An 11,976-nucleotide genomic window follows, 5' to 3' on the forward strand; every position below is an offset into this window, starting at 1 on the left:
AGAGCAGGACGAGCCCACTTACCAATAGGATAGATGATTCATGTCAATAATTATGAACAACAACAATGCTTTTCTCAAAGCAGTGGATTTACTTTAAAAACGCTAAGCAAAGTGGTATCTTTATGCAAATGAATGATATTACCCGCTGTTGAAGCAGTGGGGTCTTTTCTTGGTTTCCATCAGCGCATATCATTGTTGGTGAGAAATCCGGTGATTCAGAGAACATAAAACATGGCATTTTTTAACATGACACATTTGAGGCGCATAGTATTGGGTGTAAACACGTCGTCCCTAAGACATGATTCAAATTCCCTAACAGGTTTTATATGGTCCACCATGTTTATCAGAAACCTCCAGGTTCTCCATGGTGGATATTTAAATTTTTTCCCCTTTTACCAAGCCTAGGCTTCTGCCATCTGCCCCTTCACACATGACTTCAACACTTGCATTGTTCAGAAAAAGGGAACACACAAGACAGAGAATGACTCTACTTGGCACCACTTAAGCTACAAACTTGCCTACCCTAGGACTTGCCAATCCACTCTCCTTTCGTGGTTAATTCCTCTGTCTGTGCTTTGGATTCTTCCCTGGCCGTCCCATAAATTGCACCCTATCAGTTAGACTCCTTTCCTATGTCTTCAGCTTCTGACTTCAACCATGGGCATTTCAGTATCCTCTTGAATGCTGTATGAACATTAATAAAACTGCACTTCCCATCTACTGAGCATTTCATCTGTACCAGGCACGGGACTAGACGCTTCTAAATCTCTTAACTTACTTTTTTCAGCCCCTCTTTAAGGTCAGTGTTGTTTTCCATATTGTGCAAAGGAGGGAACTGAACTGGAAGTTGAGGCCCTGGCTAAGATTATGCAACAAGTGTACGGCGGAGAGTAGGGGTTCAAACCTAATTCTGTCTGATTGCAAGACTGGGTCTTTTTTTTTTTTTTTTTAAAGATTTTATTTATTTATTTGACAGAGAGAGAGATCACAAGTAGGCAGAGAGGCAGACAGAGAGAGGGGGGGAAGTAGGCTCCCCGCTGAGCAGAGAGTCCGATGTGGGGCTCAATCCCAGGACCCTGGGATCATGACCTGAGCCCAAGGCAGAGGCTTTAACCCACTGAGCCACCCAGGCACCCCTGCAAGACTGTGTCTTAACCGTTTTGTTATTCTGTGTATGTTCGTAATTTCTATCTCATCGTAGACAAACTTCCTGGAAGACTTGTATTCGCTATCTCCACCTCCCACTCGTCAACCCACATGCAGCTTGGTACGTGTCTGATGTCACTGACGCCACTCCAAGCTACGTTAGCAAGTACCTTCTTGTTTCTAAAGCCAAAGAATATTCTGAGCCCCTTTCTGAACACCACTGTAGTAGCTTCTGACTCTGTTGACAGCTCTCTCCTTGTAACATTCTTCTTCCACGGACTCTCATAAAACACCCACTTTGCTCGTTTTTCTGCCATTTAATCAGTCTTTGGGGTTGTGAGTTCTTCTTTTTTTTCCTCTATCCCTTATGTGTTGAAATTCCTCAGATATGTCTTCTTCCTCTTACAAATCCAAATACTTTCATTACAAATACCATCCTGGGGATTTCATCCAGTCTATGGCTTTACCTCTAAGGGCTTCCAAGTCCTGCATTTCTTTCTGGAGCTCAGGTCTCTATCCTGACCTTCAGACCAAATATCTCCAGTCTGTTTGCAACTGACTTGACATGTCCCACAGGCCCAGAAGTGGGGTGGTGACATGTTGGGAGTTTCCTATCTAGATTCAGACCCCTGGGCTTGAATCCTGGCCCACTACCTAGAACCATGTACTTCTGGGCTTTTTTCTCTCTGGGCCTCCATTTCCTTACTTGTACTGAACTGACCACACACACAAACATAATTTTTCTCTTTTTAAGAGAAATTATACAAATGTAAAAAAAAAATGCATAGAAATAAAGACACTATTATACTATTGTAGGTTTTCATAATTATTATGCAGGCCACCTGCCACTTCATCAAATGAGAAAATAAGGTTATAGTCTTTAATATTCCAGGGTCCTATTTGTTATGGAGCAAAAACAAGAAAGGAGAGAGAGAGAGAACTAAAAGAGGAAATGAGGAGGAAGAATGATTGAAATAAAAAAAAAAAGCAAAGAAGTTGTGAATGTTCACAAAATTTTATGCATATTGCTATTCATTAATGGTATCACTCAAAATAATCATAAATTATTCGCTAACAGGGACTGGTTGCATTCAGACAGATCTGTACTCAGGAAAACAATACTCGAGTAGTGTTTCTCAAATCAAGTGATCATCAGAATCACTGCAGAAAATTTAAAATATATGTATGTGGGCTTCTCCCTAGACTTACTGTATCAGAATCTCTGGGGATGGAAGCTAGGAATGTGTGTGTGTGTGTGTGTGTGTGTGTGTGTGTGTGTGTGTGTATAATTTTTTAAATTACGTTATGTTAGTCCCCACACAGTACATCATTAGTTTTTGATATAGTGTTCTATGATTCATTGTCTGCATGTAACACTCAGTGCTCCATGCAATCCGTGCCCTCCTTAATACCCATCACTGGGCTAACCCATCCCCCCACCCCTCCCCTCTGAAAACCTCAGAGTCCATAGTCTCTCATGGTTTGTCTTTTCCTCTGATCTTTTCTGAGAGTATTTTTCTCACTTTGAGCAAACAGTCCGATCAATTCAAGGAGAGCATACAAAGTCAATCCTAGGAAATTTCGCAGGAAAAAAAATTCTCTGTGACCTTAACAATTCAGACTGGCCATCTGCATGGTTCAAAATCATTAGGAAATCTGTCACATTCTAAATTTCCATTTCTTTATGTTTGACTTAGCCTGATCTTTTGGGAACAGCATGATACTTGCTACATTCAATAGGCTGCTTAACTTGGAGTGGAATAAAATTATATGCTTTGAAAAAATAAGCATTTGAGAAACAACCTGAAGGTTTTGGAGGGGAGGAGGGTCCGGGGTTGGGTGAGCCTGGTGGTGGGTATTAAGGAGGGCACATATTGCATGGAGCACTGGGTGTGGTGCATAAACGATGAATTCTGGAACACTGAAAAGAGATCAAATAAAGTAAAATGAAAAAAAAAAAAAAAGCATTTGAACCAGGCTGAATCAAAGCCAGTTGTTAAATTCAAGTTAACTGATGGGAAAAGAAATCTCTTCGAAAAAGAAAATCTGAGAAAAGATAGGAAAGTAAATCTTTCCTGGGAGAATCTACAATAGTCTGTAGATCCAGTCATTCTTTCTTTTCCAGCGAGGGCTTGGAAAGGTGGACATTCTCTCATATAATCTGCCTACATCGTCATGGTGGGGATCAAATGAAATGATGTATGAGACTAAGCCGTGTATGTTCTACTGTTCCATGCCAAAATAAATTGTTAGTGCTCTCAACTCTCCATGACCTCTGAAGTCATTTCCTCCAAAAGAGGTTGGATGGTTTTCCCCATTCAGTTTTTGTTTTGTTTTGTTTAGATTTTTTTTTATTTATTCGATGGAGAGAGACAAAGCGAGAGAGGGAACACAAGCAGGGGGAGTGGGAGAGGGAGAAGCCGGCTTCCCGATGAGCAGGGAACCCAATGCAGGCTTCATTCCCAGGGCCCTGGGATCATGACCTGAGCCAAAGGCAGAGGTTTAATGGCTTAATGACTGAGCCACCAAGGTGCAACCCGCCCCTTCCCACCCCCCCCAAGCCCCCCCCCCCCCGCCATTCAGTTTTTATGTATCTGTTTATCTTCTGCTTCTGGCTTGTCTGTTCTTTTTCTTATCTCTGTGGGACTATAAACTATATATTAGAGAGGACTTTGAATCCTAGCTCAATTCCGTCAACTATTTTACTTGATGATTTCAGCTGACTTCCAGATTTTCCCATTTAGTGGTTTACTGGATTTTTGTCATTAGTTATCCATATCCCCAGAGAAAAGGGACTTCTGATAAATGGAAAATAATTTCATTATTAGGAGACGAACGTGATTGGCATAGAAATGAATAGGTACAATAAATGAGGGTTTATGGCTACTTCTGTCCCTGCCTATTAGCACCATATTATTTTTGATGTATTTACAAGGCTATCTCTAGAACTAAGTGAACGGCGAATGGCCAATGTGCCCATTCATCATTCTGTGTTCTCTTAAATAAGGGCTTCAGATACTGAGGTGGTGGAATGTGGTGGAGTGGATGTGTGTTAGGTGGCTTTCCTTCCATTCTTCTGAAAAATCTGCTTTACGCTGGCGATCTCTTTTCTAATGGTAGTAGTAATAATGATAATAATTTAAAAATAATTACTGTCACTTTTGACTGCTTGGCATGAGCTAGGTATTTTATATCCATTATCTTCACAATGGAAGATAGAAATATATATATATATTACACACACACACACACACACACACACACACACACAATGTTGATATGATTAGAGTGGATTGGTTATTTGCGTTAGGATTTTGACAACTCTATGTAGGAGTTCTTTACCAGTTTTCAAGCCAGCTTTAAACCCTCCTAGGATTCCTGTGAGACAGGCTGGCAGCCAGCATCTTAATTTAAGCAGGGTTTGAGCCTGATTCAGTTTTTTGCCTAGCACCTAACTTATTTTTGGAATGCAATACGTGGTAATAAAAACAAAGCAGTGAGCAATAATACAATCAGAGCAATATAAATTCACTCCTCAGACTGGGTGAGGTCTCATTGGTGTTTCTTAAAAGAAACACCTTTAGACACCTGAAGGGTGTCTGAAGTACGACCTTGATTGGCAACAAGAGATGAAATAAAATTACACCAATTTTAGCTTTCTTTTCATTAAAAAACTCTTCAAGCTTTTAAAAGAATGGGCCGGCAGCCTCTTTCCATGAATAAGCATGTCTGGAGTCGCCACTGATTGTTTCATTCCTGGCGTTTTGGCATTTTTTGCATTTTTGCATTTTGGTCCTGGCATAATGAGCTTGTCTTCCTTACTTTCCCTCCAGACCCTTGGGTATCTTCAAACTGTGTCTGCAGTTCTCAGGCAACATTAATTGCCACCTCCTTTCTTCTAGACCAAGTTAGGACTCACTGGCACATAGGAGGAAGTTAGGGAGTCACAGAAGAAACATTCCTGCTTGGGACCCACTCAGGGCTCATGGTATCTGCTGTGATCTATTTTTCACATCCCATATTCTGGCCTTCAGTCTTACGGCTCCAAATATTGCTAGAGTCCCAGAACTTTCCAGATATAGGGAGACAGATTCATGCTCACTTAGCTTAACAGACTCCATGGAAAACCGAAAATGCTGGAGTTAAATCGTGATAATAAGAAATGTAACTGCCAGAAAGAATCTCTGCTACTGAAGTCTATATGCAAAGCTAAATGTTCATCCTAGCGTTACTTGGTAAGCATGAGAGCAGGGCAGGAGAACTAGCAGAACAAGTTGACTCTTCTAATTATTTGGACCTGGACCAGGACATCTGCTACCCAGATGAGAAAAGCCAAATTCCTGAGCAACTTCTTGCCTTGGAGATGACATGGGGTGACACTAGAAATGTTTCCCTCTTCTCTGACCCCAGAAATATTTCCCCTCCCTACAGATCGCTCAGTCCACTTCACTGAGCAGGCACTAAAAGAAAGATAGTTATACACCAGCCCCTAGAGCACATAGACGCGGAGTTGCCCTAATTTTAATCTTACATTCATATTAGGAACTGATCATTTTTCTGAAATAAGATGCCAAGTAATTTTCTGTTCTTCATCTAGGAAGAGAATAGAGGTGGTAGATCAAAGTAAACAAAAACAAAAACCCAGAGGGGGTGGGGTGTGAGTGGGGGGTGCAGATCCCATATAGATATCTTTCAGTGCCATTTAATGGCACACCTATACAGGTAAGAGCTGTTTTAAAAAGAAGATACTCCCAGGAGGTTTGAATGTTCCGAATATTCATAGCTTAGTGCACTTAAATGAGTAATTTTTTGGTGAGATCTAATGCTTGATTTATAGAAAATGATGATTAAGAACTTTACATAAGAAGAAGCTGTGACCTACAGAGCTGAAGCCACACAGTTGGTTAGAGGCCAAGACAAAATCCACACTTGCTTTCTTAACCCTTGGCCAAAGTTTTTTACATAATTAAGTACAGCTTATTTTTCTCCTATTACCCAGTTGATTATAAACCAAATAAGGAAAGGGAATTCTGGTTTGGGAGAGAGGGAGGTGGAAAGGGGAGCTTTATTTGAGAACGAGACATTGATAGGGACCAGTGGACCTAAAAGGAATCCTGGTGGTAGGCCATAAGGTGCAGGGAACATGATGATGACAAACATCTCCACTTCCGCAAGTTTTCGAGAATTGGTTGGCAGCACCATGCTTTTGGTAGTTTGTTCTACTACTTTAACTACATCAGCTTTGTACAGCACAAAACCCTCATCATCTAGTCCTGGAAGGGAAAGCAGAGCCACAGGAAGTTAATGACGCTAAGACCTGGAGATTCTGGTTAATGGATAACTTTTGAGACTGGGGTAATCTCATTTTGTTTTGTTCTACATTTATTGAGTGGGCCTAACCCAGAGCACACAGAGGAATAGCACAAGGTCCCTGCCCTCAAGAAGCCACAGTCCAACTGAGGAGACCTTCTCTGAAGCAATTCTAGTACCGCATCTAATACCCATTGATCCAAGGGTGTATAAGGCACTGTGATAATGTAGAAATAGAATATAATTCTTGGGGCACCTGGGTGGCTCAGTGGGTTAAAGCCTCTTCCTTCAGCTCAGGTCACGATCCCAGGGTCCTGGGATCGAGCCCCACGTCGGGCTCTCTGCTCCGCAGGGAACCTGCTTTCTCCCCTCTCTCTGCCTGCTTGTGATTTCCCTCTCTATCAAATAAAATCTTTAAAAAAAAAAAAAAGAAAGAAATAGAATATAATTCTATTGGGAGTGGTCAAGGAGGGCTTAAAATTGTCTCCACGCATGGAGTCTAAACTCCTTATTGTGGCATTCTTGAGCTTCCACTTATTCCCTAATTCATCATCATTATTGAGCACCTACTATGGGCTGTTTGCTACAGATAAAAGACAAATTAGAGGGGTTATTTGCCCTGAAGGAACTCACAGTGTGATGCACTTATTCTCAAACCTGACTGCAGTTTAGAATCATGGGAGAGCTTTTAAAATATGAGTACCCACACTCTACTTCCAAATACACAGCTGAACTTGAAAACCACGGGGATAGTGAGTCAGATGTATATGTGAGCAGATGATTAGGTATGATTTTATATGACAAAAGGTCCTAAAGGGTTATAGGAATAACAAAACAGGCATTGAATCCAGGCTCAGGTTGAGGAGAGGGTCCTTGAAGGCTTTCCTGTGAAAATCGTTCTTGCTTAAATTGAGTGGTGAAGGACTAATATAATGTAATGTAGAGTTTACTTAGGCAAAGGACTAAATGTTGCAGGGAGACAAAAGTGCCTGGGTGTTGAAAAGAAACCATAGGCCCCAAATGCAATCACTTATGTTAAGCCCTACCAAGAATTAATACGTAAGTACAGTCTCAGCCTCTTCCATCAGTGGAATTTTAAGCCAATGAGCCTGGAATTTTCCAGATCCGTACTAGAGAGGTAACCTGCATGATGAGATCCTCTAGGAAGTAACCTTACCTGAAACAGTCTTTTCCTTTGCTAGTAACTTCCTTGTCCCATCCAGTTTCTGTCTTTAAAAGCCTTCCATTTCGCACAGCTCCTTGGAGCACCCTTTTGTTTGTTAGGTGGGGTGCTACCCAATTCATGAATTGTTTAATAAAGTCAATTAGATCTTTAAATTTGCTCAGTTGAATTTTTGTTCTTTAATATGGGTAAACACCCAGAGATTTCCCATTTTGTCATTCACCATCCTCACCTCTCATTCCCACTCGTAACCATGGCTCTAGTTGCACCATCTAAACCAGGAGTCAGAACACTACAGTCTGTGAGCCCAATCCAGCCCACCACCTGCTTTTGTAAATAAAGTTTTATTGGCACACAGCCATGTTCATTTGTTCAAGTATCGTCTGTGGCTGCTTTTGTGTTAAAACAGCAGAATCACGTAATTATTTCAAATTTAGAACACTCTCCAAAACTTAGTCTTCAGTAGAGATAATAGCTATTTAACCCTTCTGTGCTTCAGTTTCCTTGGAGTAACAGAACAATAAACACAAAAGCTGCAGCATGTTTTTACGGTGATTTAATAATCAAGTGCTCTGTATGTGGTGGATGCTGTGATTCCTCTTCAGAAGGAGGATTTCTTCTCTCAGGGCTATCTTGGAAGTGATGCCTCAGAAGATAGCACTTGGCTGGCGGCCTTCTGCCATCTTGGAAGAAGAATCACCTCAGGTCATGACTCTTCTGGGACAGCCTTCATCTCATGAGTTATTATTCTGGGAGGAATGAAGAACTGGACCCTTAATCTCCAGTTCGGACCTGAGGGGCCATCTCAGCACCAAAGCTTCCCATGGGTAATGGAAATTCAGCCTTTTCCTGTACCTAAGCCTGTTTTCTTCCACAGGTGTGGATCCCAAGAGCACTCATGAAGCTCCTTCTCAGGATTCGCATCTAGTGACTCCAACCCAAGATGGTAGGCACCGTGATGGGTCACAAGCACAACACTGAGATGGGATTTTGGAGCTGACCACCATCTCCTGGCTGCCGGTGAGGATGCTGTCCATGGTAGGTGGAAATACAGGGGAGACAGTAATCGTAATGACAGTAAATTATCTGGCTCTGCTGATGCCCTGGAAAAAGGTAGCAGAAAGCTGAAATAAATCAACAGTTAAATGCTGAGTGAGAAAGCCAGAGGGCCTCCCTGGAAACACACAAAGAGGCTCTCATCTCTTAAATTGGGAGGAGAAGGGTTCAAAAAGAAGACCAAGGATAGGCGTTTATTGTAAGAACAGTTGAGGCCGGTCTGTAATGCCAGGGTTGGGTGAATGAGCTCCTGACAGAAGGTATGGGTACATCTGTGTTGATGTCCCTTCAGTAATTTTATTTACTCACTTTATTTATTTATTTATTTATGATTTCCTTTATTCATTTGAGAAAAAGAAGGAGAGAGAGGGTGCACATGAGCCAGGGGAGGGGCAGAAGGGGAGGAAGAGGGACGAGCAGACCCCACGTGGGGTGATTCTGTGACCGTGAGATCATGACCTGAGCCAAAATCAAGAGTCAGCCACTGAGGCACCCAGGAGCCACTGTCCCTCCAAGAATTTTAAATCTCCAGGTTACCCTGAGTCCTCTGAGCCTGCACAAATGGACAAATAGGCTACTCGTCCTCTCTGTTAAGCACTAGACACCCACATGCTTGCTTGAATTTAGTCCAGAGGCCTCTCCTTTGCAAGCCATTATGTATTTTATTCAGAATCTCCCCATAGCTGCTCCTGATCACCAGGTTAATTACTGGGGTTAAGTTATGAAATAACTCTGCCAAGGACCTGCTTCGATGGCTAAGGGAGGAAAAGAACTATTACTCCTTGAGTCCAGTTTCAACACCAGTCAACTGGGACATTATGCCTGGGACTGGACTCTGAGGGGGCCTGACAAAGGTGGGTGGGAGATGAATTTGGATACAAGAGAATGTACCAATATGGGAGCATTCTCCTGCAATACAGGTTGTGATGATACCCTTGCAAGGGCCTGAGAGAGGGTGACTCCTAGAATTGTGGAAAAAGCACTGACCCGTGTTAAGTGAGGTAGAAGTGATGGAATTGTCATGACAGCGTTACACAATGAAGAAAGGGAAGAAGGTATTTGGCACCCGCCTTCCTTGCCTGGTTTGATGGTAAATGACTTGGGCAGCAATCTCAGTCTATTTTTTGTTATTGCTGTGTCATTCCAGAGATGTCCAAATCAATCAAGAGGATGCAAAGTGATGTCAGGAATAGTACCCCAAGAGTGTCTCATGGGGACCCAGCAGTCCAGACACACCAAGAGACTGCTGGGCCATTAATGGTTCTGCTGGACCTAAGTAATTATAGCTCCTGGAGTTCCCTCACCTCCCATCACCCCATCCCCAACCAGAACAGTATCCCTGTACCTGACCTCATGGTCCAGATTTGTGCCTCCGACTTATGAGACCCTATCAGGCAGGGCAGCCCTGGATATTTGCACTGGTGAGATAGGGCCTATCATTTCCAAGGACAAAGTGTAACAACAGGAAAGAAAGTCTGATAATCAATTTCAGGAGAACTATTCTCTGATAACAAGAAGTAGTTTTTGCTTAGGAAGCAATCTCTGGGCTTTCATTTTTCTGGCCTCAATCTATATTACCTATTGATTTTCAGGTTCCAGAACATCAGCTATTTACACAAATTCTGTTCTATTTTAAAAATCTGCAGTGGTGTATAGTTTGGATATTAGTTGGACATCCCTTATTTATATGAGCGTTGTATTTGGGAATGTGGAGCCGAGAATGCTTCCTTTTAGATTAACCAAGTGACCTTAGCCCGCATGGAAATTAGTCCCTAGTCCTGTATTTTTTTTTTAAGATTTTATTTATTTATTTGACAGACAGAGATAACAAGTAGGCAGAGAGGCAGGCAGAGGGAGAGGGAGAAGCAGGCTCCCTACTGAGCAGAGAGCCCGATGCGGGGCTCCATCCTAGGACCCTGGGATCATGACATGAGCTGAAGGCAGAGGCTTTAACCCACTGAACCACCCAGGTGCCCCTCTGATCCTGTATTTTTAAATTCTGTGACCTTCTATCATTCTGATTTCCAGTGGATATGGTAGACATTGACTCTGGTTACAATTTAAGGAGATACTTAGGAAAGCTCCCTCATTTCTTCTTATACTAGCTGGCTTCCTAGAAATAGTCTTCCAAACAGTGCTATAAATTTCACTATAATCAATCTATCAATCAATCACTGACATAGTTTATGAATGGGACTCAAAATAGTGCCATGTTGGCGCAAAGTTCAAGACGGAAGCCTGGCGATCCCGCTGTGAGGATGAGACCAATCCCCAGTTCCATTCAGGAATGCGTTACCAGGTTTTGCTTACCATTTAGCATTCTGGTCCTTAGCGCCACACATCGGACTCTCCCTGTGTTTCTCATTTATTGCGTAAGAACTTACCAGATTCTCTCTTTACTCCAAGTCAAGAGTGGATGCCATTGGCGTAACAGGGAGCAGACAGACTGTGAAAAAGAAAATATGTGAAGAGTAAAGGGGAAGAGGCCTCAGCAAATAGGGATACACACCACTTTTTGACTGCAGTAGTTTGCAAAAATGAAAGACCAAATGGGGTGCTAGAAAGAGCCTTGGACTAATTGCCAAACTCTGAGAATCTTTTTAAAGATTTTATGTATTGGGACGCCTGGGTGGCTCAGTTGGTTAAGCAGCTGCCTTCGGCTCAGGTCATGATCCCAGCGTCCTGGGATCGAGTCCCATATCGGGCTCCTTGCTCAGCAGGGAGCCTGCTTCTCCCTCTGCCTGCCATTCTGTCTGCCTGTGCTCACTCTCTCCCCTCTCTCCCTCTGATAAATAAAATCTTTAAAAAAAAAAAAGATTTTATGTATTTATTTGAGAGAGAGAGAGAGAAAGAGAGTGCACACACAATTTGAGGGGAGGGGCAGAGGAAGAAGCAGACTTCCTGCTGAGCAAGGAGCCCAATGTGGGGCTCAGTCCCAGGATATGAATATGCATAAGTAATGTATCAGGAAATGTTTCATCAAATCTTTGAAGGAGAGTTGTAGAAATGTCATGTAAATGACAGTATAATATGGAGAATTCAGAACTGATTGATCCTCTGTATCATTGCTGTTATTTTTTGAGCCCCCATGTTAAAATTTATTAACGAATGGTCAAGGTCAAGCTGGCATGAAGTTCAAGAGGTGAGCCACTGGGCTCTGTCATAGCCCTGACCTATTCATCTCTCTTAGCATCTCTCCCTTGGATCATTGATTTAGTTGGCATATAAAAATCTGTGAATGGCATAAGATGCTAAGAAATTACTGACACATTAGATTAAAA

General features: G+C 42.3%; 1 long non-coding RNA gene across 1 annotated transcript in view; it reads left to right on the forward strand.

The window, feature by feature from the left end:
- LOC309846939 overlaps window positions 1–10,022 on the forward strand; it is a 76,579-nt gene extending 66,557 nt beyond the window's left edge. The window contains exon 3 of the long non-coding RNA XR_014302204.1: window positions 8,517–10,022. This is a non-coding gene — a long non-coding RNA (uncharacterized lncRNA). The remainder of the gene's footprint in view (window positions 1–8,516) is intronic.
- The last annotated feature ends 1,954 nt before the right edge of the window (window positions 10,023–11,976 follow it).

The sequence above is a fragment of the Mustela nivalis genome, assembly GCF_964662115.1.
Source record: "Mustela nivalis genome assembly, chromosome: 13".
In the NCBI taxonomy this organism is placed as follows: Eukaryota; Metazoa; Chordata; class Mammalia; order Carnivora; family Mustelidae; genus Mustela; species Mustela nivalis.